The sequence below is a fragment of the Thermobia domestica genome, chromosome 5 (genome assembly GCF_964235325.1).
Source record: "Thermobia domestica chromosome 5, izTheDome1.hap1.1, whole genome shotgun sequence".
Taxonomy (NCBI): Eukaryota; Metazoa; Arthropoda; class Insecta; order Zygentoma; family Lepismatidae; genus Thermobia; species Thermobia domestica.
In genome coordinates, this window is record NC_137458.1 from 236,598,303 (window position 1) to 236,610,511 (window position 12,209).

Consider the following 12,209-nt stretch of genomic DNA (forward strand, 5'->3'; position numbering starts at 1 on the left):
ATACGGGGTCTCTGCACGCCGAAGTTAGTTTTGTGTAGTTACAGACTTCAATAATTCAAAGAGAAATATTCTTCTTCTGTAATTACTTCTGCAGTTCCATTTAGGATTGAGCGAAAGCCAAATGATAAAATCGTTGAGAGCACTGAAGGTACTGACGAAAAGGGCAGCATCCTCGAAATGACATTAATTATTCATCAATAGTAACGTTACCACACGCTACATACGCATCCTGTAATGTATTTACCCATGCATCGGAAACGTCTCTAATTAGAGACAATTCGCTAGGAGTACGATTTTTGCGTCGTTGTTCAGCGTTTTTGAACCGGAGGCATCAAGATATCTGTGTAAATCTATTCCTCGACATTGATTTCTTGGAACTAGGTTGGCCATCTTCTTTATTCCTCAAAATGTGTAATGCCTTCATTGTGTGCTTTGTATACTCCCGCCAATATAAGAAGCCTTATGAAACACTGAAGTTCACCTTTATCAATATATGCCCATTTATCTCCATATGTAGTAGAGCCTTCCTTGTTTGTCAATTTCAAAATAGTTTCAGGAGTATTGGGTATCATAAAAAGTTCGAAAGCAGATCGAACCGTATCCACATTCCTTATTCTATGCCGAGTAGGCCCTGTTTCCAGTCTTGACAATATTGCGAGACGGAGACTTACCCTGAGAAGTTCTTAGTAGACTACTATTGTAGGTTTCTTGTCCCTTCGTCTACCTGAAAAGAAAATGTGGATTAATAAGATAATAGAAAGGGAAAATGAATATTGCAATAACGTAAGATGACTAACTGAAATCAGGATCAAAATCAGAAGGATTGAAATATGTGGCAGGCTGGCGGTATGCGTTTGCCTAGACCGGCACGCACACAAGAGGGTTTAGTAACGAACCAAAATACTTCCGAATTGATAAACAAAGTTTCTGCAAATCACCAATTATAACTCGAGCGGCAAAGTTACAAACTGGAACAGGAAGTCAGCTAACAACCATTCTGAAGATCTTAAGTTTTACAAGGAAGGGCTGGCCTCGGCCAAGACTAAACTTCTAAGAAAAGGAAGGTGTTCGTTATCCTGATAAAAGGTTGATAGCTAACAACCTTTGGGATATCAGTGAGAAAAACTCAAGGATCTGTTCTCTGCAGTACACTTGCGGTTTATTGGTCCTATTGATGTTACAAGTGCGCGATTCGGGGCTTGGTGTAGACAAGTGTATATAGAAAATATTTTAACTTATGTGACGAGCTCCAATCTATACTACTCACAGAAGAAACTTACTAACAAAACAAAACCACTGGAATGGGAGGGCACGAGTCAGTCCTAGTATAAGGCTTAGGTGTACAGATGTAACTATTTGATCTACCGGTGAGTTATGGGCAAGCTAGGCAATGCACCTCGAGTCTATCCAAACTCACATCAAATAGGGAAGGTTTACCAGATGAGAGACCATTTGATCTACCGGTGAGTTGTAGGCTAGGTAGGCAATGAACCTCGAGTCTATGCAAATCCACATCAAATAGGAGAGCAACAGAACTTCGACCGTCAGTTTCCTGAGTTGACCAGCGGTTTCTGGCGCTTACGTACGGGCTGGAGTTAAGCTTGCAGAAGCAGATTGTAAAGGTTGAAGGAGGCAGACTTTGACTGTCAGTTTTCTAAGCCGACCAGCGATTATGGGCAGACCCTTGGCTGCCATCAAGCTTTCGGAAAAACCAGAGTGCCAAGTTAGCCAAGAGGAAAAGGTATGGATGGCTTCTGGTAGAGTGAAGCAGAGAGAGACGTCAGGGATTACTAGGAATTTCTGGGCTAGGTCGTACCTAAGACATTGCGGACTTCGTCTAGATAGTACGACCTTTAGGGGCCTCAGAAATAGGGACAAAGTCCAAAGAACGAGCCGAAATCATGAGTTTTTAAAGTACTCAAGAGGCCATGCGGTCGGCACGAATTTACGGATCGTGCGGATAGGTGTAACGCGTGCAGATGTTGCACTAGGACTGTCAGGTCAAAGGTTGGTCATGCGTGGTAGTCTAAAAGTTCCCTGGGTAGAAACCAAATAGTAGTCAGCAGTCTCAAGAGAAAGCTGATTGGTTTGCGCACGACACTAGAAGTCTCACTGAGAAAAGCTTTTCTCCGTGGGAGGAGAATGTAGCGATTTAAACACGTATTGCTGATAACAGAATTTAACATCAAGATTGTCTTACACAGAAGTGACAAGGCGACACTAAGTGAGAAGAAGGGTTCTGTTTGTGCCCATGCGTGTATGTGGGTGTACTCCGTATTTCTGTGTGTGTTGCTCCAAACTCTGGAGCATTTTACATCGAAATGTGCAATAATCATACATAGCATCATTTAAAGTATCGATCATGAAAGACGTTATATATGTTTGTACCGTGGATCCTCTTCCCATAATTTATATATAAAACACACTTTAAAAATATATATAACATCTGCAGTTTGAGGACAGAAAAAGATACTTCTTTATCTGGCTGTTAAAAACAAAAATGAGATTTTAAAACACACAGATTATATGGGACTTTCCTTATTCTTTCTAACACCAATAATATTAATAATTATATCATTAATACTAAGATTATACATAGTATACATAGAGTTATGAAACACAGATATTTCCTTGTTAACTGAAGAGATGTCGTTATCGACCAGGGTTTGAACTTGAGGTCAGCGCGAAGGGAGATAAATAACTAAACCCAAGAAGACAACAAATCCGTCGTTCTGACTCACAGGGAACAAAAATACTCAACATGAATTTGTATTTGAAAAGAAGTAATTGAAATACTAATTCTGTTGCAATAACAAAAATGAAAAAAAAAAGTAAAAGTTAACTATGAAATTTGCGCTCACTACAGTCCTTCCTAGTAAAAGAAAAATTTTAACTATAAGGCAAAAATTTTTTCGTACTGACTACAATCAAAAATAATTTTTAACGGGTTTTCATAGACCTAGTAACTCTCAGATTATGGTTAGGTGAATCATCTTCCTGTATTACATCATTGAATGTTATTTCACCAGAGCAGCGCTGTAAGTAGCACTGAGAGCTGGACTATTTGATTGTATACTTGCAATTTTGGTTGGTTTAAAACAGTTTTAATACAATCAGAATTACACCACTTGCTTCTATATTTACAACAATTAAACTTAAAACCACAATATACACAAAGTAATATTAAAATAGTAAACATAATACTATAAGTCAAAATAGAAATGAAAATATCTGATTACTTTGTTGTATATGCCATTCTTGCTTATTGATTAATCTTTCTACATCCTCCACCGGATGGCTGGCATATTGCATATCTGTAACTTGATGTGTAATATGATTTAATGGAGGAGTAAATTCCATATCCTTAATATTAATCTCTAAATTTGAAAATATACAACAATTTACAGTATCATTTAGTAGTGGAAGCAAATCTTTACTTGTATTATTAGCTTCATATATTTCTTGAGAATTGGACCATAAGCTTTACAATTTTGATTGACTTTAATTTACCAGTCTTGTGAATCAAAACAGTTTTTGACACTTCATTTCCACACATTATTGTTAATTTTTCAGGGAATGACGAAGCAAATAGCCATTCGTTATTGTCTAAAAAAATCCACAAAATATTTCTTAACTACAATACGTCGATTACAGTGTGAAGAAATTAATTTAACAAAATCTATAATTTTTACTTCACAGTTTTCATTACTATGTGTAGGTTTAATGGAATTTTATTTAACACACCTTGGAGAAAGTAGTTAATTCTTTACAAGCATTAAACATATTTTCATCAATTTTTCCATAGTACTGTTTACACACTTCAATAATCAAATAAGGATTTTGAGGCTTATGAAGAAATAATTAGTTTATACATATTAAACCTTAATCCGTAAGTCAATGGTAGACTAATTACATAACCAAAAATTTTACTATTAATAAACACATCTAAATCAATAATTTTTAACAATGACCTGTTGAAGAGCCAGGTGGAATGGGTAATGACATACCTTGTGGGATCACAGAGGCACTGAATTTAAAATGTTCTAAAATCTCTTTAGGAGTAATGATATGAGGAGATAAGATACCGGTTTGAGCATTTAAAATGGATTGTAACAAAATTTCAAATGCAACATCTAATTCATCTAACATAAGTGAAATGGAGTATAAATAGTTATCCCATTTGACTTTCACTTCAAGTTCATTTAGTGACTTAATAAATGTTTGACTACGAGCATTGATTTCTCTTTTGACATCTTCCAAACTTTTTTGTAAAATTTCTTCATTACTTTCAATAGGCAACACAGTATTATTGTTTTCAAAGTTGCTTTAACAATAGGCATTGCATCTTTAGTTAATTTCAAAAATTTGATTGTTCATTCTCTAATTTACTAATTTGCTCTGTATAATAATTAACATCTTGAGAATCTAAAGTACCAAACAAAATTTTCGATATTTCACCCATAAAATTAAATATTCCTCTTTTGTTTCTCACCTTGGTTTTTACAATTTGATTTATTATTGATTTTGTTTGCGCAACTTTGTGGAGTTTTCGTATAATTACATCTAATCTAGGTTCTCTACGAGAACGATCAGAAAATGACTGGTTCAAGTAGAGAACCGGCTAAGTCGACTTTTTTTAAAAAATTGAGATTTTACAGTTACAAGCTTCTTTTGGTGAGTTCTACATTGTGTAGAAGCGGCTAAGGCGAATTCATAAAATTGAGGAAGTTACAGCATTTTGTTATGTCAAAATTAGCATGGTCACTGTTGTAAAATTTAACTTTAAACTGCTCTCCTGTAAAATGTACTTTTCTCGACTTTTGCCGGTTATTCCCTGGAACCAGCCAAATATAACCAATAGAATTCGAGAAATATTACCAAGCAAGCAAGCAAAGAGAGAGGATGTCTTATGATGGCTTAAACAAAAATGGAAGCTACATTACCTACTAATAAAATAATTTTAACCTATTAGCATGAACTGCTAAAAATTTTCTTTTTCGTTCAATGGTACAATTAACACCTTTCACTTTAACTGCTTCGTATGGAGCGATTCACTGTGATTCTAATTTCTTCGATCGTTCTCTTCTAATAGACTAATCTTTAAGCAAAACAATCTACTTTAAACAATTGTTCACTATAAGAAACCGTCTTATCATATTGTTCCTTGTTCTTAACCTTAGCTTGTTTGAGTTTTGATTTAGCTAACTCGTAACTGTTGTAAAGCTTCTGCCGTAGTGTCTTGAGATAATCATTATACGCGTAATTGATGTCGGTTGTCTGTTTGTGTAGGGCCAAACATCAACTCGTGACGTGTATAATTAGTTACTGAATGCGTTTTATTGTAAGCAAAAGCAGCGTGTGGTAATTAGACATCCCAGACCAGTTGGTTTTTAGACACAATGCCTCAGATTCTCAGCAAGAGATCTGTGTACTCTTTCCACAAAGTTGGTTTGAGGGTAGCATGCACTAGAATGTAGTTTCTTGATTTGGAACATGCGACTCATTTTCTTAAAGGTATCGCTTATGAAATTAGTACCCTGATCGGTTAAGATGGTTTGAGGTACACCGAATGCACAAACGAATTTGGAAACAAATGCTTCGGCTACTACTGTTTCGGCATCTTGTTTCTGTAGGGGAATGGTTATTAAATATTTCGATAGTTCATCTTGACATGTTAAGATGTATTTTTTCCGAGAGAACTCTCTGGAAACGGCCCTAAAATATCTAAAGCGCATTTCTCAAAAACTACGTCAGTAGTTGTGATAACCATGGAAAGTTTGAAATTAGTCTGGGTGAGTTTGTTCTTTTGACACAATTCACATTTCTTGATGTATTCTTCAACGTCGGTGTTTAGTCTTTTCCATGATTTCGGATCGATATTATTCAGTTCTAAGTATGTTTTAATTTTAGCTATAGTTCGATGGATACCATGGTGTCCGCCGATAGGAAGGTTGTAAAACTCTTTGAGAATCCTACCTTTCGTTTTTTCATCCAGGGGAGAAGGTTGTCCTTCTGGCTCTAAATAAGTAATACAATGTATCAGCATTGGTGTTACGGACGCCACCAATTTTATAGTTATATTCCTCTAATTTTGATTCTCCGTCTTGAAAGTCGACTATTAGGGTCTTTTACACTAAACACTCAAAAGTAAAGGTTTATGATCTGTTACAAAGGTAGTTTCTTTTCCAAAGATGTATGGACGAAATACTTTGTCTGCCCAAACTACCGCAAGTAATTCACGTTCTGTTGTGGAATAATTTCTTTCAGCGCTATTCAGGGTACGGCTAGCGTAGGCGATTGATTTGTCCTAACCAATCTGGCCCTGCGAAAGGATAGCACCAATCGCAGCCTCTGAGGCGTCACAGGTAATAATGAATTGACGACTCATGTCAGGATATTGAAGGAGAGGAGGTGATGTCAATTTTTCCTTCAAATTTTGAAAAGTTAGTTCTTCCTTGGTTCCCCAACTGAATGGAACATCTTTCTTGAACAAAAAGGTGAGAAGTTTGGCTATATTGCTATAACCTTCTGTAAATCTACGGTAGTAAGAACTTAACCCTAAAAATCCACGTAATTGCTTGACATTTTTCGGTTGAGGAAAATTCAACACTTTATTAAACGGGGGTCTGGTTTAAGATCTTCATCTGCAATTTGATGTCCTAAATACGTCACTTCCTTTCTGAGGAATTCACACTTATCGGACTAAACTTTGAGGTTGTAGGTTCGAAACGTATCAAATACAAGTTTCAGTCGTGACATATGCTCCTTTAAATCTCGACTATAAATACAACAATCATCTAAATAAGAAAAGCATTTCGATCCTTGTAACCTGGATAAAACAATACTCATAATTTATTTAGACGAATCTTACGTTTTTCATCTTCAATTGACGAGCATTTCTTTTATATTAAAAAATCTTCGAAACTCTTCGTTCGGCTATTCTATCTCTAAATTTGCACAAGTGTAATTTTCTTTAGTTTTACACTCTTTTTCTTGGACATATTATTTCGGGTTCTTCTGTCAAAATTAATCTGAGGACTAACAAGGCTATCCAGTATATTTCTCTTCCGTGGACCGAGAAAACTATTCAAAGATTTCTCGGTCTCATGGGATGGCGAAAGTGGCATTTCCCTGATTTTGCTGGGTTAACAACCCCTTTTTATGAGCATCTTGAACGAGATCGAAAGATTGAATACTCTCCGGAGGGAAAATTGTATAATCTGTGAGAGCATTTAAGTAACCTGCCAGCACTCCCACAACCTGACTTTAGTCTCGAGTTTCATTTATTCAGTGACGTTTCTGCAGTCATTGGCTGGCTATGTGGCACAATATCCCCCAGAATAGGAGGACTCGGAGGTTATTGCGTATGTGAGTCGGCAAATCAAACCGCACCAAGCCAATTTGTTAGTTTTTCAACTGGAATTAGGTTCAGTCCTCTTCTTGTGCATAAGATTCTCATACTTTATTTTGGGTTGTCGGACTACGATCCATTGTAATAACTCAGTGGTGACGTTCGCCTTTAATCTTCGCAATCCAGATGCTAGAACCATTCGTCTCTTGTTAATATACAGCATTATGATCTTCAGTTTGTCAACATTAGAGATTCCAACAATGAAGTTGCTGACCTATTGAGTCGCTATCTCTCGAAATCCCTTAGCAAAGGAGGATCATTTCACACTTTCTGACTGCGGAGGACACGATTTTTTGAATATAGCTGAAGCGAGAACAAAAGAAACATCAATATTGAATAAAGTTATACACCGTTTAGATGGATTGTGAAAGCAATAGTAGGGTATATGTGAATAACAATTTAGTATGTTAGAAATTCCCAAAATTATCTTTCGCTACTGGTTATTTCTGCCAGTTCAGTGAAAACTATTGTTTCGGCAATACATCACCAAGGCCATTTCGTTGTAAAACTGTGTGTGTCTTTTGCTAAGGCCATGTTTCATTGGAGGGATGTGTTGAAACATTTTCAAGATATATTGAAGAATTTGTGTGCTTACTAAGTACTCATACAGGGTGATTAGAAAGGAACTCTGCCATGATGATCCATCTTGTTACGAGAAGTAGTGTCTGGACCTGGTCGGACCCTTTCCTAAGAGCCAAGGCTATACGTGTATTTTATCAATCTTGGACATGTGCAATCGCTTTGTTTCTTTCCGTTACGGAGGGTAAACAAAGGAGATTCTGGCGGTCCTTGAGAAAAGATAGTATTGTCACTTGCTTTATCCTATGTACTTCGTGAGCTACCAAGATCCGGAGCTCTTATCAGGGAGTTTGGAGAGATTTCTGTCAAAATTATCGAATCAAACATATACTTACCGCGCCATATCGTACCATCCTGCATCCCATGGCATTATTCAGAGATGACATGGTGATTTCCATTGTATCTTACCCTCTATTGCAGTGAGAACCAGCCTAATTCTGTAACTGTCTGAAATCTACTCAAGATTTTGATACACTTGGTGTGAAGCACTTGGATGGACTGCAGCAGAACTTTTTATCATTTTCATTGTCAAAGCACTTTAGAGAAAACTTTTTTGGCCGGAGGAAACGACGAAAGTATCTGAAGGTAATAAACTTATAATATCCATTCCAACGGTCTTACCGAAGGAAAAAGCAGAAGAAACAAGCTATTGTCGTAGGAGTATCCTGGTTACGGTAAAAACGCACTACGTCTCCTCCATGCCCAAGAGTCTTTACAAACTTCATGCATACTTATGTAGGTAGCATCTCTATACTGAAATTCTGCAAGGCTGCGAACGTTAGAAGGAGAAGACATTAGTACGCAATTACAATAATATAAATTTTTTCGATGCTCCGTAGAAAAGAAAACAGAAATTAGTAAGTGAATAAAAATGTTTTTTTCTGAAATAATAGTATTTTTTTTGTTAAAATTTGGTTAAAGAAACATAATTTTGTAATATACGGTATTCGTATATTGATGATTAGAATTAAGGTCAGGATAAATATTGTCTTGTTTATGGAATTTCTTATTTCTTATATTTCCTTGTTTATATGTTGTAATATTTTAAAGAAAAATCAACTTAATGGGAACTTGTAAGTGAAGAATTTTCTATCCGAAGCTCCCGGAAAATGTTACATTATACATTAGTATAATGTATCATGGTCCGTGACTTTTTGGACAACATATATATATATATATCCAGATGTGGTTAGTAAAAAAGGATTGGAAGTACATTTTTTAATATTATTGTTATATCATTGGAATTAATTTTACGAATCTAGTATTTTGTCAAATGGTAGTATAAGAGAACTGGTTTCACAAAAATTATATGTAGTACTATTATTTTAAATTTTTGCATATTTTGACACTAATTTTGTTTTATTTAATAAGAGTGTATTTCGTAATTTTTAATGGTTTTTGTGCTGTTTTCATTGGAACGTTGACGTAGGGATCTTCATAAAGAAACTGCCAAATTAAATTTTATATTTTCTTCTAACATTTTAAGTTTGAAAACCCTGCCATGATGTCTTCATGGACTGTCTCTTTGTTTCGGCAGAAATTTTGATTGGAAGATAAAAATCGCAGTTAGGTCGGATTTTATCATTAGAGCGGCATCCTTCCATCTGTTGAGATTTTGCTCATCGTATTGTGACGTCACTGTCAAACGAATAAGAAATCTTCTCTTTGGTATTCTTTGTCTTTTACCTGAAACCATGTTTAAAGTTAGATGTCGAATTCCTTTTCTCGTCAAAAATGTGTAGAAACTGGAAATATCATGTAGTTCTCCAGAAAATCATTGTGAACTGTGTTTAATCGTCTATCTTGTAAACTGCGAATATTTAATGTAGTACGGTACATACGCAAGTGGAAATTTGTGTATGAAATGTACTGCAGGGAGGTGAGACTAAATTTTACAAATTGGTGACTAAACTAGGAAATTTTGTCGGAATTTTCAGTGACTGACAATATGGTTTTGGAGTTCGTCCCTAATATTATCATGGACTTTAAACAAAGGATACAATTTCCCTAGGAACCGCGCTCACCCCTCAATGAGCGAGGGAAAGGGGTTGTGAATTACTAATTTTGGTTATCACAATAAGAATGACTTGCGTGCCTTGTGTGCGTAAGTCTCCCAAATTCATTAAAAGTTTTGATTATGTAATGTGGTAGAAAATGGGAATTGTTTCTGTATCTAAAGGTAACTTCATTTCCATTCAGAAAGGGGAAATACTCTTGCATAAACTCGTAAGGAGCTTGTTCTGATATATTTATGATTGATCTAAAGCAAACATTTTTACGATTCCCACTAGTCATCATTATTTCTCGTATCAGCGCACAAGTAGATTTTATGGGCGCTCAATTGATAGCTTGACAACATACGATTTTCTTAATAGCTCAATATTGACGTTATTATATTCTGTTAATATTGACAGTATTTTAATATTATTTAGCAACATAATTCAAAATTTCGTCTGAAAGTTAATATGTTATTCCATTTCTCAATAAAGTAGTCGTTTTGGCGTTGAACACTTCTTTGTGAAGAATGATTGTTGTGGAAGTTATGAACATTTATATGTGCATGGAGAAATATAATGCTATTAATTTCTTATTGTAGGTTAAGTTGGCTTAGATTAGATTAGTTTACAGTAAGTTAGGCAACGCGTAGTTTTTGTGTGCGTTCATTTCATTTTGGTTGTACATGCCAAAACCATATTTTATGTAGTATGAAAATGACATGGTAGAATAGAAATTTCGAGCTATTGTGGCAGGTTGCCATGAGGATCGTAAATCCTGCAACCAGAGTCAATGTGTAGTAAGGCACGAGAAATGAAAGCAAATATGAAACAATAAAATAGAAAGTTCAAGGTCACCACTCACGTGTTAAAACTGCCATAACCAAAGAATTAGGTTTTGTGAAGTTACAACTTTCAGATGTTAAAAGGTACTGTAAGTTTACACAAAATACAATGATTTGGAAGAATATTCTTTTGTTTTAAGTTAATGTAAACAAACTATACATGTGGCCAGATACTGATTTTTTAAAAACCAAATACCGTAAAAGTTGTAAATATATAAGTATGAGATTTTTTTCTTCTCGTTTCAAATTTGTACAATTTCATAGTATTATTTCAAATAAAATGTAGAAGCCGTGACTATGATATTTTCTTTAAGTGTAATCGGGAATCTGATTTTATGGTGATTTATGGAAGTGTAAATACAGTAGAATTTATAAATGTGTTCAAAGTGTATAATAGAGGGAGTAAAAGATGATTTTATAGTTCAATGTGAAATAAGATTACAGCAGTGGAATACACAGAAGTTTTCTTGGTGCAACGAATAGATACGACCAAATGTTGTGAAAATGTATTTTGTATTTACTTTCTTGGTGCAACAGAGAATAGATACGACCAAATGCTATAAAAATTTATTTTGTATTTTATTTTTTCTAAATTCTCAGTTTGGGATTCTTCGCGTTGTTATTATTATTATTATTATTATTATTATTATTATTATTATTATTATTATTATTATTATTATTATTATTATCTGTTGCGCATAATTCGTGTTGAACTTTTTAAAGGATGTTCCCACATCCATTTATTTTTAGTGATTATTAGTGCCAGTCCAACTGGGAGATCAATATCTTGTGTCGGTAGTTTGAAGTGTGCAACCTTTTACACAGAGAGTTACAAATAACAAACTCGAGGCCTAAATGTTTAACTCCGAGTTGCAATGGACGATGCTTTGTAAATCTTTGGGCAGAATTTGAGTTCTATTTTCCTGGGGTGTATGGACAAACGAATGTATTATTGATTGCCAGTTACGCATCTGTTCTAGCCTGGTAGATGGTGCAACTACCAGTCAGTAATATATTTGGAGCATCCATAGTCGTAAGGAAAGTAAACATCGCATTACACAAAAACACACACAATTTATTATTTTAGATTTTATTTATTTTTTAAGTAAAACCCTTAAAAGGGAAAAAGATGAGTGGAGGCTGCAATTGCTATAATCATATTACTATATCTATACATAGAAATCGCTTAAGATTGTAAAGATGTTAGGGATATAAAACTTGGCATATAAAGTGGTTAATATAGTAGGTATTGATTAGTTCAGCTTAATAGTTGAACTTAAATTTATAACCGTAAATAGTATTTCTAGATTTTTCTCTTCCTTTTTGAATCATACATACACGTTTCAATGCCTATGTCTTGGGCATTATTGTGCATGTCTT

At 34.9% G+C, this 12,209-nt stretch overlaps 1 protein-coding gene across 7 annotated transcripts in view; it reads left to right on the forward strand.

Moving 5' to 3' along the window:
- LOC145686463 (uncharacterized) overlaps window positions 1-12,209 on the forward strand; it is a 135,014-nt gene that overhangs the window by 97,979 nt on the left and 24,826 nt on the right. The gene's annotated exons all lie outside the window — the stretch shown is intronic.